This window comes from Dendrobates tinctorius, unplaced genomic scaffold (assembly GCF_039654945.1).
Source record: "Dendrobates tinctorius isolate UK_male_01 unplaced genomic scaffold, ASM3965494v1 ptg000070l, whole genome shotgun sequence".
NCBI lineage: Eukaryota > Metazoa > Chordata > Amphibia > Anura > Dendrobatidae > Dendrobates > Dendrobates tinctorius.
This window is the reverse complement of record NW_027361738.1, coordinates 16,748,184-16,761,432: the sequence shown is the minus strand read 5'-3', so window position 1 is coordinate 16,761,432 and position 13,249 is coordinate 16,748,184. Positions and strand designations below refer to the sequence as shown.

The window sequence follows — 13,249 nt, the reverse complement described above, 5'->3', positions numbered from 1 at the left end:
GGCTACGAAAGCTTACATTCTACAGATGAGAGAGGACACCACTGGCTATAAAAGCTTACATTCTAGAGAAGAGAGAGGACACCACTGGCTATAAAAGCTTTCATTCTACAGAAGAGAGAGGACACAGCTGACTATGAGAGCTTACATTCTACAGATGAGAGAGGACACTACTGGTTATAAGAGCCTACATTCTACAAAAGAGCGGACACCACTTGCTATAAGAGCTTACATTCTACAGGAGAGAGAACTCCATGAGCATAAGAGCTTATGATCTACAGAAGAGAGAAAGTGATACCTTGAGTCTGGGGATGGAAAGCAACTCTGGCTTGCAAACTGTGCACCACTGAGAACCGCCAATCTGTGATGTCCCAGTTACTGACCACGACTCTACAAGGTATGATAATCCATAAGATGTCATAGCTGCAGGGCATTATCATTATCATTTTCAAACTTGATCCTCCATGAATCAATCCTGTCATCTCTAGTTTTAATGCATGTACCTCCAGAAATCATTCTCAACTACATTTTCAGAGTGTTTTCATCTGTCTTATATTTCCCTTATTTTTTTTCAGACTTCTTTCACTTTCGTGTTTCCTCTGAGAATGTAGTTAAAATACAATAGGTTTTAATGTGGTCTGGCAGGGCAACTAAGGATGCTGTAGGACTTGGTCATAGTCCTTTGGACTAAAGGACATGCAAAGAAATAATATAAGTCAAACAACTGCATATACTGTTGCATAACCTCTCAGATTTAACTGGAAACACAATATTCCCATTACTTTGATGTGCAATTACACATTTATACTAGGATGACATGCATAATCTAAGTACATGACTCCAGTGACTTTGTGTTCACACTGAATTTTGAGGGGTTCTTTAATGAAGATTTACTAGAACAATATTAACCCCTTAATGCTGTTTATACGGGTTGTTTTGGGGCAGCCCCTTTTTTCAAATTTTACTTGTGTCACTTTGAATCACAAAAACTTTAGAATGCCTTTATGTGGTTTTGAGATTGTTTTTGTGACACATACTGTGGATAAACGGGGTTAGTGGGTGCTCTCGTCCGCTGGCCTGGCTGTCTTTAGCTAGACTGCATGGACCAGGGCTCATGCCACTGAACGCCCGCTCTATCTCCTTGTGGGCAGGACACTACAAAGACAACACAGGGTTAGGGTAAAACAGTGTGGCCAAGCTTTATTGAACCAAAACACCCAATAGCAAACAGAACAACTCCAGCAATTACTCAAAATGGTGCACACCACAGGGTCTCACCCCCTCCGCTGACTCATTGAGATTCTAGTGGATGTTATGTCAGAGCTCCCAGGGTCGCTATTCCACCTGTGATAACACACAGCGAGGAGGTCACGACAAGCGACATACTTTGAATTAATAGTAAATTTAGATTGTGAAAATATTAAATACAAATGAATTTGAATTTTTTTACTTTTTATGTGTCTGTCCTTAAAATAGATAGTAATACACACAAAGTGGCTAAAGGGGTTGTCCGATCTTCTGATAAAAGTCTGCAGTCACTTCAGTATGAGAAAAAGTACTATGGAATTTATTACACAATTTTTCCACAATACAGTGATACCCTATATGCCATCATAAACTACTGTTTGGGTCTCAGGAAAGAAAGGACATCGATCTGGCCTTTGCCACTCAAATTTTGGATTCCATATAACATTTTCAGAACCTCTTAGGTACTAGTAAAGTGAAACCCCCCTGAAGTAACCCTATATTGGAAACAACATCAAGTGATGAAGTGAACATTTTTACTCCACAGACATTTCAAAGGTTAGGTAATTGATGATTGGGCTTGTGAACATTAAAAATCACATTTGTTACAATATTATGTAGTTTAGCACAAAGTATTTAATTTTTACAAGTGGTAATAAGAAAAAAGTTAACCCACAATATATTATGAATTTTCTCCCAAGTAAAGCATCACCCTATAAGTGATGGTACACTACTGTTTAGGAACATGGCAAAGGTCAGAAAAGAAGGAGCATCATTTCGCTTTGGCATGAAGTGAAACCTGCCAAGAAGTCACCCCATTTTGCAAACTGGTGTTCTGATGATTTTGACATGTGTGGCAGATGGTAAAGAATAAAAGTTTTAATTTTTCAGCAGTTGAGACTCATGAAGATATCGGTTTTGCAGTTCTATACGTGTTTTTCATGAATTAAACTTGCACCTATTAGGGCTATTAACATGTTCATGTATCTTTGCAGACTGAGTGGCTCACACGAAAGCATGGAAACAATTCCGATTATGATGCAAGTCACGTATCAAACTCAGCAACGCAAGTCTATGGGCCGTGTAGAAAATAGAAAAAATTGGAGAACGCTTGGATGCCATGTCTATTTTCATATTAGTTTCCTAGAAGAAGCCTGAGAAAACTTTTCGCTCAAAATAAAACCTGATGAAAATCAGATGGAAAAAACTGACACACTGACCAAACACTGATGAAAATTACTTTAGATCTAAAACACTGATGAAAATCGCTCAGTTGTTTGCATGTAAGAAAAATCACTGATGTCTGAATGATCCCATGGGGTCATTTATTTTTACATGTTTGACTGTGTAGTATAAGTGGCATTAAAGAAGCACTCCCATCAAAATTTGTATGCTCTTAATATATTGTATGGTGTAGAATGTAGCACAGCCTTAGTGAAGTGGTGCACAAGTAGGTTCCCAAGCCAGTAAGTATAAGAATAAAACTTGACACTCAACTTAATAGAATAATCCAAAGAAAATTTTAATTGCAGTCAGTACATACAAAGACAAGAGACGTTTCGGTCCCAGATGGACCTTCATCAGTCCGACTGCTCAAATGAGAAAATTGGCGGTAAGTATACGATAGAGCTGATGATGTTAGCCTGTAAAGATGACAGGTAAGTAAAATAAATTCAGAAGAGGCCCTAGAATGGGGTCCTAATTGGACCTGTAAAGATGACAGGTAAGTCAAATAGATTCATGAGGCCTCAGAGGGGGTCCTAATAGCACGTGTGAGTCTCGAGGAGTTCTGCACACACCGGCGCAGCATCCATCGCTGGTTGGATCCAGCGGTGGATGCCGCGTCGGTGTGAGCAGAACTCTTCAAAATGCACACGTCCTATTAGGATCCCGTCTGAGGCCTCATGAATCTATTTGACTTACCTGTTGTCTTGCTCCCATTCGTCCAGTCCAACCTCTGACTTCTCCCTCTAATTTTCCTGGTTTTCCTGCAGCATATTGGATGTACACGAACATCTTTCATAAAAACGAGGCTGAGGCTAAAACTCATAGGCTGTACGACTGTTCGATTCACCTTCTGCTGGGTGCATCCCCTCCACGAGGCAGAATCTATCCATTGTCATAGGCCAAGATCCAGGCCATGTCCGAATATATTGAAGAGAACCTTGCCAGGAGTCTTATCCAGAAATTTTCCTCCCCGGAAGGAGACGATTTCTTCTTTGTAAAGAAAAAGGACAGTTCTATACAACCCTGCATTGACTATAGGGGTCTCAATCAAATCACGATTAAGAATAAATATCCTCTGCCTCTCATGTCCGATCTATTTGATCGCCTGAAAGCTTCCAAAGTCTTAACAAAACTCGACCTTTGAGGGGCATATAACTTGGTTCAAATTCACCAGAAAGATAAAAGGAAGACGGCCTTTAACACCCGCGTCGGCCATTACAAGTATCCCGTTATGGCGTTTGGTCTGTGTAATTCCCCAGCAGTCTTCCAAGAACTGGTCAAGGATATCTTCCAGGACCTCCACTACTTGCGTGTGATAGTGTGATAGTTTACCTAGATGATATCTTGGTGCTCGCTCCTGATCTGCCAACACACAGGAGGAACGTTTGCAAGGTTCTGCAAAGGTTTAGAATAAACCGTCTATACACCAAATATGAAAAGTGTATCTTCAAGCAGACCTCTCTTCCATTTCTGGGGTACATCGTCTCCAAGACCTGCCTGAAAATGGATCCTGAGAAGATATCCGCCATCCTGAAGTGGTCCCATCTAGTCTAAAGGCCATTCAGTGGTTTCTCAGGTTTACAAATTACTATCAACAATTGATACCTCCCTGCTTCTCTCATACCGCTCTTATTTCTGCCTTGACCTGCAAGGTGGCCAATATAAAGCGGTGGAAGCACAAAACGCCTTTGTATCTCTCAAGCAGGCCTTCCCCTTGGCTTCTGTGATGCATCAGCAGAATAATAACAGACAATTCTTTCAGGAGGTGGATGCTTCCTCCTCAGGGGCTGGTGCTGTTCTGCCTCAGAAGTCTTTGTCTGGTCACATGGTGACCTGCAGCCTCTTTTGGAAGATCTTCTCTGCTCCTGAATGCAATTATTCTATATGAGATTGAGAACTGCTTGCGATTAAGCTGGCTCTGAAGGAGTAGTGATACTTGCTGGAAGGGGTGATGCACCCAGTGGTTATATAAGCTGACCACAAGAACCTTGCCTATCTGAGATCCACACAGCGACTAAACCCTCGACAACCTAGGTGGTCTTTGTTCTTCTCTCACTTCAACTTCACTCTCCATATTTCAGATGGCTGATGATGCTCTCTCCAGATCATTCTAGGCTTCCAACCAGGAGGAGAAGCTTAAACACATCATCGAGGTCCCCAAGATTATTACAGTTGCTCCATTTGATTTGTCTTGGCTCCCTTCGGAAAAACGTTGCATTGCAGAACAAGATAGGAAGAAAGATTTTCTGTGGGGTCACACATCCTAGTTAGCTGGCCATGCCAGAGAGAAGAAAACAGCCCCCCTCATTTCCCAACATTATTGGTGGCTGACTCTGCATAAGGATATCACTGATTTTGTCTCTGCCTGTCCCTCTTGTGCCCTAAACAAGTCTCCGAAACAGCTTCCAACTGGTCGGCTACTCCCATTGCCCATACTATTTGCTTCCTGGCAGCATATTGGTCTCCCGTCCACTGAAGTATTTGAAGTTTATTTCACATATCTTTTGACTACATGGCGTTCCGCTACATATTGATTCGGATAAAGGCGTCTTGTTTACTTCTCACTTCTGGAGGGCCACCTGCAGACTGCTAAACGTCACTCTGGATTTCTCTTCGGCCTACTATCCCCAGTCTGATTGCCAGGTGCAGTGAGTCAATCAGATCCTGTCCAACATCTTGTGACACTACGTCAATGCCCACCACAGTGAAAGGGCTGAACTCCTGCATTGGGCTGAATTTTCTTACAACAACCATGTCAGTGAATACTCTGCTAAATCTCCATTTTTTGTGGTCTATGGTCAACATCCCAATGTTCCGTTCCCTTTGTCTACTACCATGGACACCCAGTCCTCATTATTGAAGTCCTCAGAACGTATGGAAGAAATATGCAGACAAGAGACATCTGGATCCGACGCTGTTTCATCCTGGGGACAAGGTCTGGCTATTTATGTATATCCATCTCAGGGTACCCTCCTATGAACTGGGCCATCATTGGTCCATTCAAGGTTCTGAAGCAGATTAATTCAATAGCCTACAAACTTCAACTCCCGACCTCTTTATGGATCCCTAATTCTTTTCATATGTCTCTCCTCAAACCGGTCATCTTCAGCTCGTTTTTCAAAGATCCTGGTACACCTGCTGCTCCAGTCAGCACTCACGATGCTTTAGAGTTAGATAACATTTTGGCCAAGAAGGTAAGAAGAAAATTTTTTTTTTTCTAGTGTATTGGAAGGGGTTAAGTCCTGAGGAGAGGTCCTGGGCGCCCAGGTAGAGCATTCATACCCCTCTACTCCTGGAGAGATTTATTATGAACTTGAAAAAGAGGAAGCATAAAGGGAGGGCAGTGTAGCGCCGGCATCTCTGCCTGTTGCCCCTCTTCCTCAACAGAGAGGCTGACTTACTCACCGATGTGGCCCCCGTCCCTCACTTCCTGGTCTGGCTACTGATGCCAGGGTGTGTGCACTGCGCGCAGATCCCCGGGCACTGTGCTTAGGGTGCACACACATTCCCGTCCTCTTAAAGGGACAGCGTGTGTCATCCTATAGTGCCCCCAGCCAATAACTGGGAGACAGACATTATTTAGGGTACCTCCACCAGAAGGGAAGTGCTTATGCAACATTGTACGTTTGTTCCTAAACTCTCTTGTAAGTTCTCAGGTCCCAGTGCTCGCATTTTTGTATTCCTGCAAGTCAATCAGCCATGCCCACCTGCCTGTCTATCAGCCGTACCCGTCTGTCTGTACATCAGCCAGTTCAGTCTCAGCTGCCAATGTGAATACATCAGTGAGGCTCAGTGGTTCGAGCACCCAGCCTGTTACACTGTTTCTACATAATTTAGAGAAAAGAGAAGAATTAGCTGGGTAGAAAATCAAAATAAGCAATTCTAAGTACACAGTGCTATACAATATGATGACTGCAATAAAAACTTTACTGGGAGTGCTTCTTTAAGTTTATTCTATGGGTAGTCAGTTTATACTTGACAGGTCTTAAAAAAATCATGTTTTTCGTCTTTGCGACTATAAAATTATCAACATCTCATTAAACTTTTGTGGGAAAAAATTTTTAACAACTGAATGCTTTGATTGAAATCATTGAATGTGGTGTAAATGTAGTCTAAACTTGCTTTTAATTTTAATTCTAAGCAATATCTGGATGAACAAGTAGAAATGTTATTCTCCTAGTATATGAGTATACTGATTTCGGCATGACAGGTGTGGTTAATAGTAAAATGCAATCCTATATTATTTTGTAAACAGTGGAAGCATCAGCTATTATAGTGCCTTGTTCCTGGGTTTACCCTCTTTCCTTACTTGTATGGAAACAAATTGAGTTTCCTGATTTGAAATGGCAAACTCTATCATTACATACAGTAAGATTTCAGAGCGCATCTGTCATCACACAAAGACAAATACATTTCTCAAAGAAACATCTGGTGCACTGTTAAACAAGCCTCAGGCCAGCTCAGTGCAACGAATGAAAAATGTACCAGAGATATTGTCATTTTGCGTTGTTTTCCATCTAACCAACAGTATATGGAATTCATTAGATCCTTTTTACTTTGGGTAAAGCTCTCCTGCATATTGCACTTTTACATATATTATGATTAAAGATAATTACTAAAACATTTACTGGTTTCATATTAGCAAATGCATATTTGTTTGAATGCCAAAAACAGAGATACATGCCTATTCTTCACACCCCATCGAGATAAAGACACTCAAAATGAAATTTTCGTAAGGAATGAAAAAAAACTAATTATTGTAGAATAAATTGTGAGTCATACCAGCTGGCAGCAGTGCAATATTATTAATAATGCATCCACTTTAATGAGATAGGAATTCATTTAAGCTTGTGGTTTTAAAGTTCTTGTGCATTGTTACTATATGTAGTTAAGGGAGGAATATTGATATGTGATAAAAAATTATTTATGCAGCTTGAATTTAAAAAAGAGTAAAACATAATGTAGATTCCATGCAGATGTACCGTATATACTCGTGTATAAGCCGAGATTTTCAGCCCATTTTTTTGGGCTGAAAGTCCCCCTCTCGGCTTATACACGAGCCATATACCGGGGGGGATCGGCGGGGGAGGGGGAGCGGGGGTGTCAGATCATACTCACCCTTCTCTGCAGCTCCCCTGCTTGTTCCATGTTTGTCGGCGCTGCTCTCTTCCTGCTTCAGCTGTCAAATGGCACCCGCTCATTAAATATGCGCATACCAATTCCCTATCATCCCCACTAGGGCTTATTAGCCCCCTGCTATACAGCTGTCTTAAAGCCCCCATACACATTAGAACAACGTCAGTTGAACCCACTGATATTGGTGGGCTCGGTCAATAGTCTAATGAGTATGGGATCTACCGACTCTCCTCTAACAGATGATGTCAGAGGAGATATGCATCTTGCATGCTTGATTTCAGGCTACTGATTTTTTTGTTCTTGGATTGGTGGGCCACCACTAGAGGAGTCTGGCAGGGGATCTCTTGCACCACTCATCAGTAGGAGCGGCCATCAACAGGAGATGGTACATGTGCAAGAACAATAAACTGAATGGGCTCTTTACAGTCCAATATCTCATAATAGAACACAATACCTCCTTCTTTTGGAGTGGAAGTGCCTCTCCACTTACCTCTTGGGCCTGTGTGAATTCACATGTTACACCTATTATATGTCCGTTTTGTGTATGGATGAGTTGGGTGACACAAAGATCAGCTAAAATCTCAAATAGACCAACAGTTATCTGTTATGTATGGGGTCCCTTAAGTGATTTTGCTGCTTTATCAGTATTTTTAAAATCCAGCTTATTTAAACACATACATTCCTGCTTATTTAGGACAACACAGCAATTGGGTCTTCCATGGTTGCATTCCCATTTTAGGCCCATTAAATTTGCACATATTAAAACATTTTTAGCACAACTTTGACCTGCTACATTTTCCTCTCTTTTATTTTTGTTGCACTTCCCAGTTCCCGCATCTCCACTTCTTACAAGCTGTATGCCAACTGCAGTGGTTACAGTCATTTTTGAAACACTCAATTTGTATTCCTGCATTTCACTCCATATAACTATTTTACTATGTCACTAAGCATTTCACAAACTGTCTCTATTTTGAAAAAATATATATATACAATATATATATATACCGTATTTTTCGCTTTATAAGACGCTCCGGATTATAAGACGCACCCCAAATTTTGAGGAGAAAAATAGGAAAAAACGTTTTTTAATAAAATGGTGGTGCTTCTTATAATCCAGGCGTCTTATTGCTTACCGGTCTGTCCCCGGGTTGCTGTCGCCCACTCTGTCCCCTGGGTGCTGTTGCCCACTCTGTCCCCTGGGTGCTGTCACCCACTCTGTACCTGGTGCTGCCGCCACTGTCTTACAATGCAAACATACGTTTTTTGGGCAGCCGAGATTTCAGTGCTGAGATCTCCATCTGCGCTTGCGTGGCGGCCATTTTCCAGGAAGCAAGCCACCGCGCAGGCATGGATGGAACGGCAGAGCCCCCCACGCAGCACGGGACAGAGCCCGGTGGCGGCGGCAGGCTCCGGGGGACACAGCACGGCGGCCGCAGCACCTGAGGGACCCAGCGCGGCGGCAGCACCAGGAGGACCCAGCGCGGTGGCGGCAAGTAACGGACACCCGCAGCGGCAGCCCAAAAAACGTATGACGTATGTTTGCATTGTAAGACGCACCCCTATTTTCCCCCCAAATTTGGGGGAAAAAAGTGCGTCTTACAAAGCGAAAAATACGGTATATGTATATATATATATATATATATTAGCTGAAGAGCCCTGCGCTGCCCGGGCATAGTAACTAACTGTGGTTAGTTATAACAAATTATAATTATCCTCCATCCTATAGTCCCGTGCCCATATACCCATCATACATATCCTCCATCCCATAGTCGAGTGCCCATATACCCATCACACATCCTCCATCCCATAGTCCCATGCCCATATACCCATCATACATATTCGCCATCCCAAAGTCGAGTGCCCATATACCCATCACACATCCTTCATCTCATAGTCCCGTGCCCATATACCCATCATACATATCCGTCATCCCATAGTCCCATGCCCATATACCCGTCATACACATCCTCCATCCTATAGTCCAGTGCCCATATACCCATCACACATCCTCCATCCCATAGTCCCATGCCCATATACCCGCCATACATATCCTCCATCCTATAGTCCAGTGCCCATATACCCATCACACATCCTCCATCCCATAATCCCATGCCCATATACCCGTCATACATATCCTCCATCCTATAGTCCAGTGCCCATATAGCCATCACACATCCTCCATCCCATAGTCCAGTGCCCATATACCCATCACACATCCTCCATCCCATAGTCAACCATTATGACATCATAATGAGCGGCGGGGCTTGCAACCTATGATGACAGAGAAAACCAAAAGTAAAAGACACAAATATCCTGATATCAAATGTAAAAAATAAACTGCAAATAATGCATAAAGGTAATAATAATAACAACGGTATTTAGTAAACATAATTTTGATCAAAATAATGTACAAGCCATCCCGCCACGTCACGGCAACCCTTATGGGACAGTCCTACTCAAGTATTTAAAACCTTTTCACTTGCCAAGTGACGTGAATGTGAACAAGGATCGAGGGACTGACACACTAGTAAAAGCATAGGCCAGACTGGATGGTTTTCCCAGCTCAGAAAGAGGGCGGTGACACCCTTAGGCCTCTTTCACACATCAGTATTTTTGATCAGTATTTCATCAGTATTTGTATGCCAAAACCAGGAATGTCTCCAAAATAAGGAACAGGAGTCAGTCTTTCAATTATATTTTTTTCTCGGTAAGTTCCATCCCTGGCTTTGGCATACAAACACTGATGCAAAATACTGACCAAATACTGACGTCTGAATGAGCCTTTATATGCACTGAATGCACAATGAAATGGATAAAAAAACTGAAGTCTGAACTGTCAGTCCCTCGATTCTTGTTCACATTCACATCACTTGGCAAGTGAAAAGGTTTTAAATACTAGAGTAGGACTGTCCCACAAGGGTTGCCGTGACGTGGCGGGATGACTTGCACACTATTTTGATCAAAATTATGCTTACTAAATACCCTTGTTATTATTATTACCTTTACGCATTATTTGCAGTTTATTTTTTACTTTTTATTTCAGGATATTTGTGTTTTTTTCTTTTTGTTTTCTCTGGTTAATGGTCATGTGTTAATATGCACTTACACTGTGCATACACATTAATTTACTTTCTCAGTTCAGACTTCAGTTTTTTAAACCTATGATGACATCAGCGTCGCCATGGCAACCATTATGACATCATAATGAGGGGCGGGGCTTGATACACACACACTTTTTCCCCATTATGTAGATAGGGGCAAATTTGTTTGGTGAATTGGAATGCGCGGGGTTAAAATTTCACCTCACAACATAGCCTAGGACACTCTTGGGGGTCCAGACGTGTGACTGTGCCAAATTTTATGGCTGTAGCTGCGACAGTGCGGATGCCAATCCCGGACATACACACACACACACACATACATACACACCCACATTGAGCTTTATATAATATATATATATATATATATATATATATATATATATATATATATATATATATATATAAATATAATGTATATATATAAAAAAACAAAACATCAATAGGAAAGTGAGAACGCAACTATACAGATATTTCTGTACCGCTAGCATTGCACAAAAAAGGATGCAATTGTAATGTATCCATGCCAACCTATGTAAGTAAATTAGTCCTGTAAGTGAATCATCTAATTTATCTAATCATTGGATAAACTAATTTTACTTAATTTATCAGTCGTCATGACTACTCAAATGGATTGTCAGAAATGCAGCTGAATTGACATGAATATTGACAGCCATTTTCTATAGACAGAGCTGTGCTATTCTGCCTTCAGGCACGCTGACAAGATGTGCAATCCAGCATACAGTATAAACCACAGCTCTGTCTTCCAAAATAAGCAGACTGTTCTCTGTAGTCTAACTTGTTTATTTGTGAAGAGTATAGAACATGCGCGGTAAAACTGTAAAGAATACAATGACATACATAAGTATTGAGCAGATGATCACGCAGTTAACAGGAAGCATTTAGTGTGATGCAATCTACATAGAAAAAACACAGGTGTCTAATTACAAATACTGAATTCAGCTAATAAACTCTCTGCACACACACTGCATTGTAAGAAAGATTGAGCTTACCAGATATTCTATTTACCCGGATAACGAATTCAAGTTGGAGAATTAAGATGGAGGACAGGTAAACACGTGCATCCTATGATATACACAGAAGCAAAATGGCCCTTCTTCATCCCAGAATACATTGCTTCCTTCCCATATGCATTGCTTCTGTTAAAGGCACAGACTATATAATGCAATCAAAAAACACTGCTATAAATTCAGCCACCACTAGATGGTGCTATAATTGTTAGGGACGGCGGAAAGCACTAAATATAAATAGGAAGTGCGTTCGCCGCCCGGGGTCCACCGTGCAGTAGGTGTAACAACCGCTGCAGAGTAATGGCGGACTCGCTATAAGGCGGTATACTGCGCTCGGGTTAAACGTCACCCGGGGTACGCAGAGCGGACTCTGCTGAACTCACAGAGGCCGTTAAAGCATAAACGCCGAGCCTGTTAGTTTGAGGTCGGTGTCCGTCTTGACCTACCGTGCGTGTGGCGTCGCTACCACGGACGCCGGCAAGTGCTGCTAACTGTAGCGCGGCGGTAACTACTGCCGCTATATGATTGTGCCGTGAGGCGTGACACCATCGGACGCTAGTGCAGAGGTGCTGTCATGATCCAGTGTTGGATCTGGCGGTATTAAAAGCACAAACTGAACTTTTTTTACTTTGGTTAAGTTCAAAGGTGTTTTGACTGTCCCTGGTGGTGGTTGTGGTATTGCACTTTGGGTTTTTGTGCACTTAATTAGGTATTAGGTGTGACACCCTATAAAGGTGTGCTAGAGGTGTGCAATCACGGCCTGTGATATTGTGAGATTGCTTTCACTTTGTGTGGGAGAGCCTGGAGGAAGGATGGAGCTGGTGAGGAGTCCTGCGCAGCTTAGCCAGGGGGGACGTGTTGCAGCTATGGTGTCTGGACGAAGGGCTCGCATGGCGTGGTGGGGTCGCAGTGATGGAGTCAGCGGGAAGTGTCTGCATGGTCTGGTGGAGTGGCTACTATGGAGAGTGGCACTCACCATGTGGGACTTGGCCGCTGAGCTGGACTCAAGCATGCTTGACTTCGTGGCAGAAGCTGAACACTTCCTTGGGACTCTGGTACTAAGCAGCTGCAACTGGTGTTGGACTCTGCTCCAAGGCTGCACTAAGGTGGAGGATCCTGTTATGGTGATGGATCCAGGTGGAGGAGAAGATGCACTCAGGTGGAGGGCTCTGTTGCTAGGAGCGCACGCAACAGAGCAAAGCTAAGTGGTGTTTCCCCTGTATTGTCTCTTTCCTCATGTGTGTTATTAGTGCAGTGGTGGGATTAGTTTCCACACCGACCTATTCCCTAGTGAGGGTTTAGGGTCAGGGCGAGCTAGGGCGTTGAGGTACGCGTGCGGCGCCCGGTGCGAAACCGGCATAGGGAATGTAAGGAGTGCAGGGACACTGGCTCAGGGGAGATTAGGAGGTCTCCATGTCCCCATTCCCTATCGCAGGGCCCACCATTGTTACAGTTACCCAGGTTCCCCCTTTATTATTTGATTTATTGTATAACGTGTAATACCTAAATCCGCCA

At 42.7% G+C, this 13,249-nt stretch overlaps 1 long non-coding RNA gene across 1 annotated transcript in view; it reads right to left on the bottom strand.

The window, feature by feature from the left end:
- Window positions 1-11,868, bottom strand: part of LOC141095909 (uncharacterized) — a 72,799-nt gene extending 60,931 nt beyond the window's left edge. Inside the window, exon 1 of the long non-coding RNA XR_012233494.1 lies at window positions 11,717-11,868. This is a non-coding gene — a long non-coding RNA (uncharacterized lncRNA). The remainder of the gene's footprint in view (window positions 1-11,716) is intronic.
- Between the last annotated feature and the right edge of the window lie 1,381 nt (window positions 11,869-13,249).